General features: G+C 42.6%; 1 pseudogene; it reads left to right on the forward strand.

The window, feature by feature from the left end:
* The first annotated feature begins 8,381 nt into the window (after window positions 1–8,381).
* LOC112208293 (small nucleolar RNA U13) lies at window positions 8,382–8,495 on the forward strand (annotated as a pseudogene).
* The last annotated feature ends 4,571 nt before the right edge of the window (window positions 8,496–13,066 follow it).

The raw sequence follows: 13,066 nt of genomic DNA on the forward strand, positions 1-13,066 counted from the left end.
AAGTGGCTGAACAACAAGACACTGCTATAGAAAAAATCTGGCACCATGCAGTTAGATGGAGAAACTAAGTTTGCATCTAGAACCCTAGCTTCAGGGAAATCTGGAAAGTGTACTAACACAAAAGTATACTCAAAGGAGATGCAGAGTTCTAATCTGTTCTGTCCACAGACGTTCACCTTGGTAGTCAACATTTGTTTTTTTTTTTTGAGATGGGTTCTGACTCTATTGCCCACGCTGGAGTGTAGTGGTGCAATCTCGGCTCACTGCAACCTCCACCTCCTGGGTTCAAGCGATTTTCCTGCCTCAGCCTCCTGAGTAGCTGGGATTACAGGCATGCGCCAACACGCCCAGCTAATTTTTGTAGCAGAGACGGGGTTTCACCATGTTGGCCAGGCTGGTCTTGAACTCCTGACCTCAGGTGATCCACCCGCCTCAGCCTCCCAAAGTGCTGTGATTATAGGCGTCCGGCCAGTAGTCAACATTTTTTTATACATACCTCTAGCCATACTCCCAAACAACAGCAGTAGCTATACCACCATTCTCCCTCTTGAAATAATGCAGCTTCTCTCATTTAAACAAAAATATGTACTTTGCTAGGCGCTGCATAGCAATCTCAGCACTTTGGGAGGCTGAAGTGGGAGGATCGCTTGAGCCCAGGAGTTTGAGACCCACCTGGGCAACGTGACAAAACCCCGTTTCTACAGAAAAGTTACTTGGGCATGGTGGCAGGTACCTGTAGTCCCAGCTACTGGGGAGGCTGAGGTGGGAGGATCGCCTGAGTGAGTCCAGGAGGCCTAGGCTGCAGTGAGCCAAGATCACACCAGTGCAATCCAGCCTGCAGTGAGATCCTGTCACAAAACAAAAGAAAACAAAATAAAAAATGCATACTCTCCTCCAGAGGGAAGTTGCTAAGTCTGATCAATCTCTGGGTTTCTCAGTGGTGTTCATTATTCTTCTAGTTCAGTCAGAAATCTCAACGTGATATTCTGTAACCTAAGGACCAAATTATAAAATTTACCACCAACAAACAAATTTAATCATCAAGGGAAAACAGAGTAAAAAGAAGAAATTGGTTGAAAATGTTTCATAGACACACACACACACACCAGGATAAAGAATAAATGGGGATTAGTACAGACTTTGCTTGCTTCCATTGGTCAAGAAGCTGTGATTGGTATTTTATAATGTCCTCCACTTCCCATTTCCTATCCCTTTGCCATTAGCTAGCATGTCATGTAGTCTGAGAAAGTAAGTTTTATCAAATAGCAGAGGGAATGAAATACTAAGAAAACAAAATTTATAAAACATAATGTAGGATTACAGAAATAACTGGATAAATGGAAATGCTTAATATCATATATAAAAGACAATTTATATATATGCTTAATATCATATATAATATCATATATAAAAGACAATTTGAATTAAAAAACAACATGAAGGCCAGACGCGGTGGCTCGCGCCTGTAATCCCAGCACTTTGGGAGGCCGAGGTGAGCGGATCATTTGAGGTCAGGAGTTCAAGGCAAGTCTGGCCAACATGGTGAAACCCCATCTCTACCACAAATAAAAAAATTATCTGGGCATGGTGGCAGGTGCCTGTAATCCCAGCTACTCAGGAAGCTGAAGCAGAAGAATTGCTTAAACTAGGGAGGCGGAGGTTGCAGTGAGCTGAGATCACTCCACTGCCCTCCAGCCTGGGTGACAGAGCGAGACTCCGTCTCAAAAAAATAAAAAAAAAAATAAAAACAACATGAAAATATATGCAACATTTGCTGCTTGGAATAGAGAAACACAAACTGAGAGTAAAAATTAAGATACAGGCAAAAGTAGACAAGCCTTCATGAACAAAAAATGATGGTGACAGTATTAATATCAAAGTAGAACTGAAAGCAAAACCACATTCTAGAAGATAACTAATATTGATAAGAGGAACAACCAAATAATAAAGCAATACGTTTCATTCATTCAGCAGATATTTGTTGAATACTGTGTACCAGCTTGAGATACATTGGTGAACACAACAATGAAGTTTCTACCCCCATAACACATTATACTGAAGATGATAAATACGTAATTTTCAAGCACAGGATCCCACAGTAATCCATGGGGAATATGTTCCAAGACCCCCAGTGGATATCTGAAACCCGGGATAGTGCCAAACCCGATATATTCCATGCTTTTTCCTTTACACACATGCCTGTGATAAAGCCTAATTTATAAGGCACGGTAAGAGATTAACAATAATGAATAATATTGTAATAAAAGTTATGTGAATGTGGTCTCTCTCAAAATATACCACAGGAAACTGAAACCAAGGATAAGGGGGGACTACGGCAGTGATACATTGTATGAAGATGATAAAATAGTAAAAGCAGAGAAAGTATGGGGGGTGGTGGGGATGTGATTTTGACACAGGGAGACTAGAGATAGTCTTTCTTAGGAGATATTTGAGCAGCATCTTGAATGAAGTCTTAGGGATTGAGCCAGGAAAATAGTTGGGACAAGAGCTTTCCAGGCTCCAGGAGTAGCCACTAAAGGCCCAAAATAGGCATGTGTTTGGCATGTTTAAGAAAATTGGAGGTGGGGCGCAGTGGCTCACACCTGTAATCCCAGGACTTTGGGAGGCCAAGGCGGGCAGATCACTTGAGGTCAGGAGTTTAAGACCAGCCTGGCCAACATGGCGAAACCCCACCTCTACTGAAAATACACAAATTAGCCAGGCATTGTGGCGTACGCTTGTAGTCCCAGCTCCTTGGGAGGCTGAGGCAGGAGAGTCGCTTGAACCCAGGAGGTGAAGATGGCAGTGAGCCAAGATCATGCCACTGCACTCCAGCCTGGGCGACAGAGTGAGACTGTCTCAACAAAAATAAATAAATAAATTGGCAGAAAGAATGGCAGGAAATGAGGTAGCCAGGAACCAGATCATATAGGCTTTTTGTAGGACTTGACAAGTGTTTTAGATTTTTATTCCACATATAATGGAAAATCATTGCAAGATTGAGAGCAGAGGCTTAATAAAACCAGATTTGTCAAAAACAACAAAGTGCACAAAGCAAAATCTGTTAGAATACAAGAAGAAATGGACAGAAACATGAACAAAGTAGGAGATTTTAATACTCCACTAAGTCTAGGATGGACCAAGAAGACAAGAATGGTAAGAACATAGAACAGTTTACAAATATATAATTAGAAAATAGAATTAATATTGAGGTGTACATACATAATTTTATATACCTCACAGCAAATAAGCTTTCTTTTACATGTTAGCAGAAATAAAGAAAACAACTGATTAATAGACCAAAAGAAAACGCTCAATGAAATAGAAATGCTGAGTCCCAGTGTCATAAACTAACAATGCTACACACAGTTTAAGTTCTATTTAGCTCCATTCAACTTTTGTTATTTTTGCCATTTTTAATTCTCATCTGTTTTTATTTTGAACCTGACGACATTACAGTTATAATGTGGTCAATTTTTTTTTTTTGAGACAGAGTCTCACTCTGGAGTGCAGTGGCATGATCTCTGCTCACTGCAACGTCCACCTCCACCTCCCCGAATTAAGCAATCCTCCCACCTCAGGCTCCTGAGTAGCTGGAACTACCAGCACAGGCCACCATGTCCAGCAAATTTTTGTTGTTTTTGTTTTTGTTTTTGTAGAGGCAAGGTTTCACCATGTTGCCCAGGGCTCAATTCCTGGGCTCAAGTGGTCCTCCCACCTCAGCCTCCCAAAGTGCTGAGATTATATGTGTGAGCCACCACACTTGGCCTATTCATTGATATTTACCATATATTATCACATTACTTAAAATTTTTTTTTTTTTTTTAGACAGGTCACTCTGTCGCCCAGGTTGGAGTGCAGTGGCACGATGATGGCTCACTGCAGCCTCATCCTCCTGGGCTGAAGCGATTTTCCTGCCTCAGCCTCCCAAGTAGCTGGGACTATAGGCATGCCCCACCATGCCTTGGCTAATTTTTTTTTTTTTTTTTTTTTGTAGAGATGCGGTCTCCCCGTGTTGCCCAGGTTTGTCTCAAACTCCTGGTCTCAAGCAATCCCATCTTGGCCTCACAAATACAGAGATTACAGCCATGAGCCATCATGCTTGGCCCTTAAAATTTTTAAATAAATTTTTAATTAATTGTTTTGATTCAGCAGATAAGTTTTACATACTCCTTAGTGGATTCTGACTTCTGACTTCCACGACCCCCATCTAGCTTATTTATCTCCCTCTCTTCCTTCCTTCCTTCCTTCCTTCCTTCCTTCCTTCCTTCCTCTCTTTCTCTCTTTCTTCTTTTCAAAGAGATAAGGTCTTGCTCTGTCACCAGACTGGGGTGCTGTGGCACAATCTTGGCTCACTGCAGCCTCCACCTCCTGGGCTCAAGTGATCCTCCCTCCTGAGTAGCAGGGACTACAGGAGTATACCACCATGCTTGGCTAATCTTTGTAGAGACATAGTTTCTCTATGTTGCCCAGGCTGATCTCGAACTCCTAGGCTCAAGCAGTCCTCCCACCTCAGCCTCCCAAAATGCTGGGATTATAGGCATTAGCCAAAGTGCCTGACTTACCATATTTCTTCCTCACTATTCCTTCTTGCGTCTCAGACCTTTCATTTGATTCCATTTCCTTCTGTCTTAATGTATCATTTAGAATTTCCTTTAATGTTTCTTTTCTGTTAGTGAATGATCTCTGTTTGTTTTCTGGAAACATTTTTATTTTGCCATCATTCTTTATTTTTTATTTTTTTTGAGACAGGGTCTCGCTCTGGCATCCTGGAGTGCAGGGGTGCAATCACAGCTCACTGCAGCCTCAACCTCCCACTGCCTTCATTCTTACAAGAATTTTTTTCTGAGTAAAGACTTTGTATTTTATCTTTTAGTGTAGTAGTGTATTCCCTGCTTCTTGGTTAGTGCTTTGCAAAAACAAAACAAAACAAAACAAAAAAGGAAAGTATTATTCCATTGTCTTCTGACTTCCACTGTTGCTATTAAAAACTCAGCTGTTTGGCTGGGCACGGTGGCTCATGCCTGTAATCCCAGCACTTTGGGAAGCCAAGGCAGGTGAATCATCTGAGGTCAGGTGTTCGAGACTAGCCTTGCCAACGTGGAGAAACCCCGTCTCTCCTAAAAATAAAAAAAATTAGCCAGGCATGGTGACGAGTGCCTGTAATCCCAGCTACTTAGGAGGCTGAGGCAGGAGAATTGCTTGAACCCAGGAGGCAGAGGTTGCAGTGAGCCAAGATCGCGCCACTGCACCCCAGCCTGGGTGATAGAGTAAGACTCCGTCTCAAAAAAAAAAAAAAAAAAAAAAAATTAGCTGTTTGCACGCTGCTTATTTGAATATATTCTCCCTACTCCATTCCATATCCCACCTCCTGGCTGCTTTTATTATATTTATGTCTTTGGTGTTCTGCAGTTTTAATAGATGTGTATTTTTAAATTTATATTGGGATTTGTTGGACTTCTCAAATTTATGGCTTGGTGTCTTTCATCAGCTGTGGACAATTCTCAGCCATTAATCTCTTCAAATATTGCATCTATCCCATTCTCTCTACCCTCTCCTTAACCTGGCTTTCATTTTTTTCATCTCTTGCTTTTTTTTTTTTTTTTTTTTTGATGGAGTCTCACTCTGTTGCCCAGGCTGGAGGGCAGTGGCGCTATTTCAACTCACTGCAAGCTCCGCCTCCCGGGTTCATGCCATTCTCCTGCCTCAGCCTCCCGAGTAGCTGTGTCTACAGGTGCCTGCCACCACACCCGGCTAATTTTTTTGTATTTTTAGTAGAGACGGGGATTCACCGTGTTAGCCAGGATGGTCTTGATCTCCTGACTTTGTGATCCACCTGCCTCGGCCTCCCAAAGTGCTGGGATTACAGGTGTGAGCCACCGTGCCCAGCACGTCTCTTGCTTTCTTTGTTGTAGTTTGAATAACTTCGTCCACCCTATCTTCTAGTTCATTAATTCTCTCTTCTTCTGAATCAATTCTGTTAAAATTGATTATCAAATTATCAACTTTAATTATGATTACTGTATTTTTCATTTTGAGAAATTTTCTAATGTTAAAAAAAAACCTGTTGGCCAGGTGCAGTGGCTCACACCTGTAATTCCAACACTTTGGGAAGCCAAGGCTGACTAACATGGTGAAACCCCATCTTTACTAAAAATGCTACATTAGCCAAGCATGGTGGCGTATGCCTGTAATCCCAGGTACTCGGAAGGCTGAGGCAGAAGAATCACTTGATCTTGGGAGGCGGAGGTTGCAGTAAGCCAGGATTGCGCCACTGCACTCCAGACTGGGCAACAGAGTGAGACTCTGTCTCAAAAAAAAAAGAAAAAGAAGAAACACCTGTTAGCTTACATTTTTAGAGTTTCCAGTTTCTACATATAATTAAAAGTGCATCGCTGGGCACAGTGGCTCATGCCTATAATCCCAGCACTTTGGGAGGCTGAGGTGGGTGGGTCACCTGATGTCAGGAGTTCGACACCAGCCTGACCAACATGGAGAGAAACCCCATCTCTACTAAAAATACAAAATTAGCCGGGCATGGTGCCGAATGCCTGTAATCCCAGCTACTCGGGGGGCTGAGGCAGGAGAAATCACTTGAACCCCAGAGGCGGAGGTTGCAGTGAGCCGAGATTGCGCCATTGCACTCCAGCCTGGGTAAAAAGAGCAAAGCTCCATCTCAAAAAAAAAAAAAAAAAGAAAAGAAAAGAAAAAAATGCATCATTTATTTCTCAGTGTAAGGATAGTTTTCTAAAATGACTGATAATCCTATTATAATATTTGATTTTCAAAAAATAGGTCTTTTGTCAATTATTTTTGCTGATACTCCTTCATTGTGCCTTGTTTCCTTCACTCTGTATTTACTTTCACTGTGAGTTGCTAATTTTCCTTGAAATTTTTTGGTGAAAATTTTCACCCTGGTTGATAGCACTGCCTTAGGTGAAGGTACATTCCTCCAGAAAGAACTTGCATTTGCTTCTTCTAGGTGCCTAAATGTATTACCAGTTCAGGACCACTTTAAGCTGAACTTGAAGTTTTTTTGAACTACTTAGGTGATGTGGGTATATAGGTTACAATCTATAAGGCACTAAGTTTGCAATTATAACCTCGAAGAGATAATTTTTTCCGTTTCTCTGTTTATATCAAGGACAACTTTTCTTGAGGTTCCCTGGACATGAGGTAGAGTGGAATGGGATGGATTTATTTCTTCTTTACCATTACCTTGAGGATGTAGCACTTAGAGTCTTAGTTTTAAGGAAAATGGGTTTCCTTTTAAGAAGCTTCAGTCATCTAAACTGAAGCACAATTTCTCTAAGGTTGGCAAATGCCTTCAGGGCAAAAGTGTCTATCGTCCTTCACTTACCTCTTAGAGTCCTCTCCTCTCCTCTCCTCCCCTCCCCTCCCCCCTCCCCTCCCCTCCCCCTCCCCTCCCCCTCCACTCCCCTCCCCCATCCCCTCCCCCTCCCCTCCCCTCCCCCCTCCCCTCCCCTCCCCCCTCCCCTCCCCTCCCCTCCCCCCTCCCCTCCCCTCCCCTCCCCCCTCCCCTCCCCTCCCCCCTCCCCTCCCCTCCCCCCTCCCCTCCCCCTCACCCTCCCCTCACCCTCCCCTCCCCCTCCCCCCTCCCCCTCCCCCCCTCCCCCCTCCCCCCCCTCCCCCTCTCCCCCCTCCCCTCTTCTCTCTCCTTTCCTTTCTCCTTTCTTCTCCTTTTCTTTCCTTTTTCCTTTCTTCTCCTTTCCTTTCTTCCCTTCTTTTCCTTTCCTTTCCTTTCTTCCCCCTCCCCTCCCCTTCCTTCCCCTCCACTCCCCTTCCCTTTCCTTCCTTTCCCCTTTCCCTTTTGTTTGAGACAGAGTCTCACTCTGTCACCCAGGCTGGAGTGCAGTGGTGTGATCCTGGCTCAAGTGATCCTCCCACCTCGGCCTCTCAAGTAGTTGTTACCACAGATGTGCGCCACCATGGCCAGCTAATTTTTCATATGTTTTGTAGAGACGGGGTTTCACCATGTTGCCCAGGCTTATATTTTTGTCTTGTAATTTTTCACTCTTTTATCAGCTCTTTGATGTTTTTAAGACGTTTTATGTATTGGAGTATATTGTGAAGTTGAAATATTTATTGTTAACCAAATGAGAGCATTGTTATTATCATCAACATCTTACCCAAACGGCTCAATTTAATAATAATAATATCATCTACATTGTGAACACTTCTTGCTTATCTTTCCAAACCTACTCTATGTATGTACCCATGTATATGTAGAGAAACCCAACAAAATAATGCAAGGTATAAAGTAAATGCTATAGGCTGCTACTGGAGTGCAAAGCAGGGAACAGTTTATTCAGAGTGAGAAAAAGGTAAGGCTTGATTAAGAAGAGAAGGGAGATGGGGAGATCCTTTTGTAGTTCGTAAGTGTGATGATTGGGTTTGCACACGCATGTTTGAGATGTGCCTCCCTCAAACCTGTATTAGTCCATTTTCACACAGCTATAAAGAACTACCTGAGACTGGATAATTTATGAAGACAAGTGGTTTAATTGACTCACAGTTCTGCAGGCTTAACAGGAGAATGACTGGGAGGCCTCAGGAAGCTTACCATCATGGCAGAAGGGGAAGGGGAAGAAGCACCTTCTTCACGTGGTGGCAGGAGAGAGAGAGACAGGAAGCGAGGAGGGAAGTGCCACACACTTTTAAACCATCAGATCTCACAAGAACTCACTCATTATCACGAGAACAGAATGGGGAAATTGCCCCCATAATCCAATCACCTCCCACCAGGTTCCTCCGCCAACACTGGGAATTATGATTCAACATTAGATTTCGGTGGGGACACAGAGCCAAACTGCATCATACCTTGTTACAACGTGGGCACATTACCCATCTGACATGAATAAATAAGTAATAAAAATTAAGAGGGGGAAAAGGGAATTGATGGATGGAACACACACAAAATGCCTGCACAGCATTGAGGTTAAGAATGACAGCCCACAGACTGCATTTCCGGGGTTTGAATGTTAGCTTGGGTGACTCTGGACAAATTTAACTGCTATAAGTTTCAGATTCTTATACATAAAGTTGAAATAATAATTGTGTCTTATATAATCTCTTTGCAATTTACTGAAGAAATACTTCTCACCACAAAACCTAAGTAAGTGAAGTGATGGATATATTAATTAGCCTGATTAATCATTGCATATTTTGTATGTATATCAAAACATCCCATTGTACCCAATAAGTGTATACAATTATGATTTGCCCTTCAAAAATAATTTAAACAGAAATGCTTCTCTCTCGAGCTCACTAAAATGTCCCCCCCTTTTTTTTTTTTTTTTTTGAGACGGAGTTTTGCTTTGTCATCCAGGCTGGAGTCCAGTGGCACCATCATTGCTCACTGCAACCTCTGCCTCCCAGGTTCAAGCGATTCTCCTGCCTCAGCCTCCCAAGTAGCTAGGATTACAGGTGTGTACCACCACACCTGGCTAATTTTGTATTTTTACTAGGGACGGGGTTTCGCCATGTTGGCCAGGCTGGTCTCGAACACCTGACCGCAAGTAATCTGCCCACCTCAGCTTTCCAAAGTGCTGGGATTACAGGTGAGCCACTGTGCCCTGCCAATTATTTCTTTTCTTAAGTTATTGTTTGTTTTTTGATGAGGCATAGAAGTGCAATAATCTATGTAAATCAATTTTATATCTAGCCACTTGACTACACTCTCTTATTTTTAATAATTTATCTAACACATATTTTGGGGTTATTATGTAGATAAAAATGTTATCTACTTGACAGAGGAAACTGTTTTGTAAAATTTTCTAAAAATGTCATCTACAAATAATAATGTTTTGGTTTTGGTTGTTTTTTGTTTTTGTTTTTTGAGACAGAGTCTTGCTTGGTTTCCCAGGCTGGAGTGCAGTGATGCAATCTCGGCTCCCTACAACCTAAGCCTCAAGTGATCCTTCCATCTCAGCCTCCTGAGTAGCTGGGACTACAGGTGGGCACCTCCACACCCTCCTAATTTTTGTATTTTCTGTAGAGACGGGGTTTCACAACATTGTCCAGGCTGGTCTCTAACTCCTAAACTCAAAGGATCCACCCACCTTGGCATCCCAGTGTTGGGATTACAGGTGTGAGGCACTGCATTTGGCAATAATGGTTTTGTTTCTTCCATTCTAAGCCTTACACCTTCACCTTTTCTTGTCTTACATGGTTAGCTAGAAATTCAGTACAAGGTTGAACAGAAGTGTTAATAGTAGGCATCCATTCTGGTTGTCCATTTGAAATTTTCATCAACTCTGAGAGTGTTGTAGGTTTTTGTTAGATACCCTTTATCAGGTTAAAAAGATTCTCTTCTGTTCCTCGTTTATTAAGAGTTTTTATTATGGAAGAGGGTTCAATTTTATTGAGTGACTTTTCTTTTTCTTTTTTTGAGACGGAGTCTTGCTCTTTTGCCCAGACTGGAGTGCAGTGGCGCGATCTCGGCTCACTGCAAGCTCTATCTCCCGGGTTCACGCCATTGTCCTGCCTCAGCTTCCCGAGTAGCTGGGACTACAGGTGCACGCCACCACGCCCGGCTAATTTTTTCTATTTTTTAGTAGAGCCGGGGTTTCACCGTGTTAGGAAGGATGATCTCGATCTCCTGACATCGTGATCCACCCGCCTCAGCTTCCCAAAGTGCTGGGATTACAGGCGTGAGCCACAGCGCCCAGCCTTGAGTGACTTTTCTGAATCTGTTGAGATGATCATATGATTTGTCTCATTTTGGCCATGATGGTTTTTTTTAAACACTACTAAATCAAGACTGGGCACGGTGGCTCACTCCTGTAATCCCAGCATTTTGGGAGCCTGAAGTGGGAACATGGTTTAAGCCTGAGTTTGTGGCACCCCATCTCTTAAAAAAAAAAAAAGGCATGGTGGCACACATATGTAGTCCTAGTTGCTCAGGAGGCTGAGGTGGGAGGATTGCTGAGCCCCAGAAGTCAAGGCTGTAGTGAGCTGTGACTGCACCACTGCACTCTTAGCTTGAGTGACAAAGTGAGACCCTGTCAAAAAAAAAAAAATACTAGGTCAATTTGCTAATATTCTACGATTTTTGCATCTGTTCATAAAGAAATAACCCTGCAATTTTCACTTCTTATAATTCTCTTGTCTGTTTATCCTGGTTTCATATAATGGGTGAGCAATGTAACTTCCTTTTCTATGTTATGGAGTAGTTTGCTTAAAATTGGAATTTATTTTTCCCTTTAATGTTTGATAGAACGCTCCTGTGAAACAATCTGTGCTGCTGTTTACTTGGAGGAAAGTTTTTATCTCTTGATTCAATTACTATAATGGTTGTACAATTTATCTAGTTTTTAAATTATTATAATAGTATTAGTATTATTATATGCAATGTAATACAGTAATATTTTCTAAGAATTTTTCCCCATTTTGTATATATTTCAAACTTCTTGGCATAAAGTTATTCACAATAATCTATAATGTCTGTTAATTCTGTGCAGAATCTGAGTTTTGTCACCTTTTTCATTCTTTTTATTATTTTTGTATGCCTTCTCTTTTTTATTATTTTTTATTTATTTATTTATTTATTTATTTTTTGAGACGGAGTCTCGCTCAGTTACCCAAGCTGGAGTGCAGTGGCATGATCTTGGCTCACTGCAACCTCCACCTCCTAGGTTCAAGCAATTCTCCTGCCTTGGCCTCCCGAGTAGCTGAGATTACAGGTGCATGCCACCACACCCGGCTATTTTTTGTATTTTTAGTAGAGATGGAGTTTCACCATGTTGGCCAAGCTGGTCTTGAACTCCTGACCTCAGGCGACCCACCCACCTCAGCCTCCCAATATGCTGGGATTACAGGTGTAAGCCACCGTGCCCAGCCCTCTTTTTTCTTTTCTTGGCCCACCTTACCAAATATATTTATGGTATATGTATTAGTCCATTCTTGCATTGCTATACAAAATACCTGAGGCTGGGTAATTTATAAGGAAAATAGGTTTAATTGGCTCACGGTTCTGCAGGCTGTACAGGAAGAATGGCGCTGGCATCTGCTCTGCTTCTGGTGAGGCCCAAGGAAGTTTCAATCACGGCAGAAGGCAAATGGGGAGCCGGTGTATCACATGGAGACAGTGAGAGCAAGAGAGAGATGGGGGAGGTCCCAGAAACAACCAGATCTCACATGACCTCATAAAGCAGAAACTCACTCATTACTGCCAGGATGGCACTAAGCATTCATGAGGGATCCACCTCTCTTACCCAAACACGTCCCACCAGGCCCCACCTCCAACACTGGGAATCACATGCAACATGAAATTTGGAGGGGACATACATCCAAACCATGTTAGTGTACAACATGATGTTTCGAGGCCGGGCGCGGTGGCTCACGCCTGTAATCCCAGCACTTTGGGAGGCCAAGGTGGGCGGATCACGAGGTCAGGAGATCGAGACCATCCTGGCTAACACGGTGAAACCCCATCTCTACTAAAAATACAAAAAATTAGCCGGGCGTGGTGGTGGGTGCCTGTAGTCCCAGCTACTCAGGAGGCTGAGGCAAGAGAATGGCGTGAACCCGGGAGGCAGAGCTTGCAGTGAGCCAAGATAGTGCCACTGCACTCCAGCCTGGGCGACAGAGCGAGACACCGTCTCAAAAAAAAAAAAAACAACCACATGATGTTTCAATATATGTATTCATCATGGAATGGCTAAATCAAGCCAATTGACATATGCATTACCTCACATACCATTTTTTTGTGGTGAGAAAACTTAACATCTACTTTCTTAGCAATGTTTGAGTATGAATACCTTGTTATTCACTACAATCACCATGTTGTGCAATGGATCTCTTGAACTTATTCTTCCCAACTGAAATTTTGTATTCTTTGATCAGCATCCCCCGATGCCACACCACTCATTAACCCTGGTAACTGCCATTCTAGTCTGCTTCTATGAGTTAATCTTTTTCAGACTCCACATGTAAGTGGTATCAGGAGGTATTTGTCTTTCTGTGCCTGGCTTATTTCATTTAACATAGTGTCCTCCAGGCTCATCTGTGTTGTTGCAAATAATAGGATTTTCTCCTTTTTTAA

This window comes from Pan troglodytes, chromosome 12 (genome assembly GCF_028858775.2).
Source record: "Pan troglodytes isolate AG18354 chromosome 12, NHGRI_mPanTro3-v2.0_pri, whole genome shotgun sequence".
In the NCBI taxonomy this organism is placed as follows: domain Eukaryota; kingdom Metazoa; phylum Chordata; class Mammalia; order Primates; family Hominidae; genus Pan; species Pan troglodytes.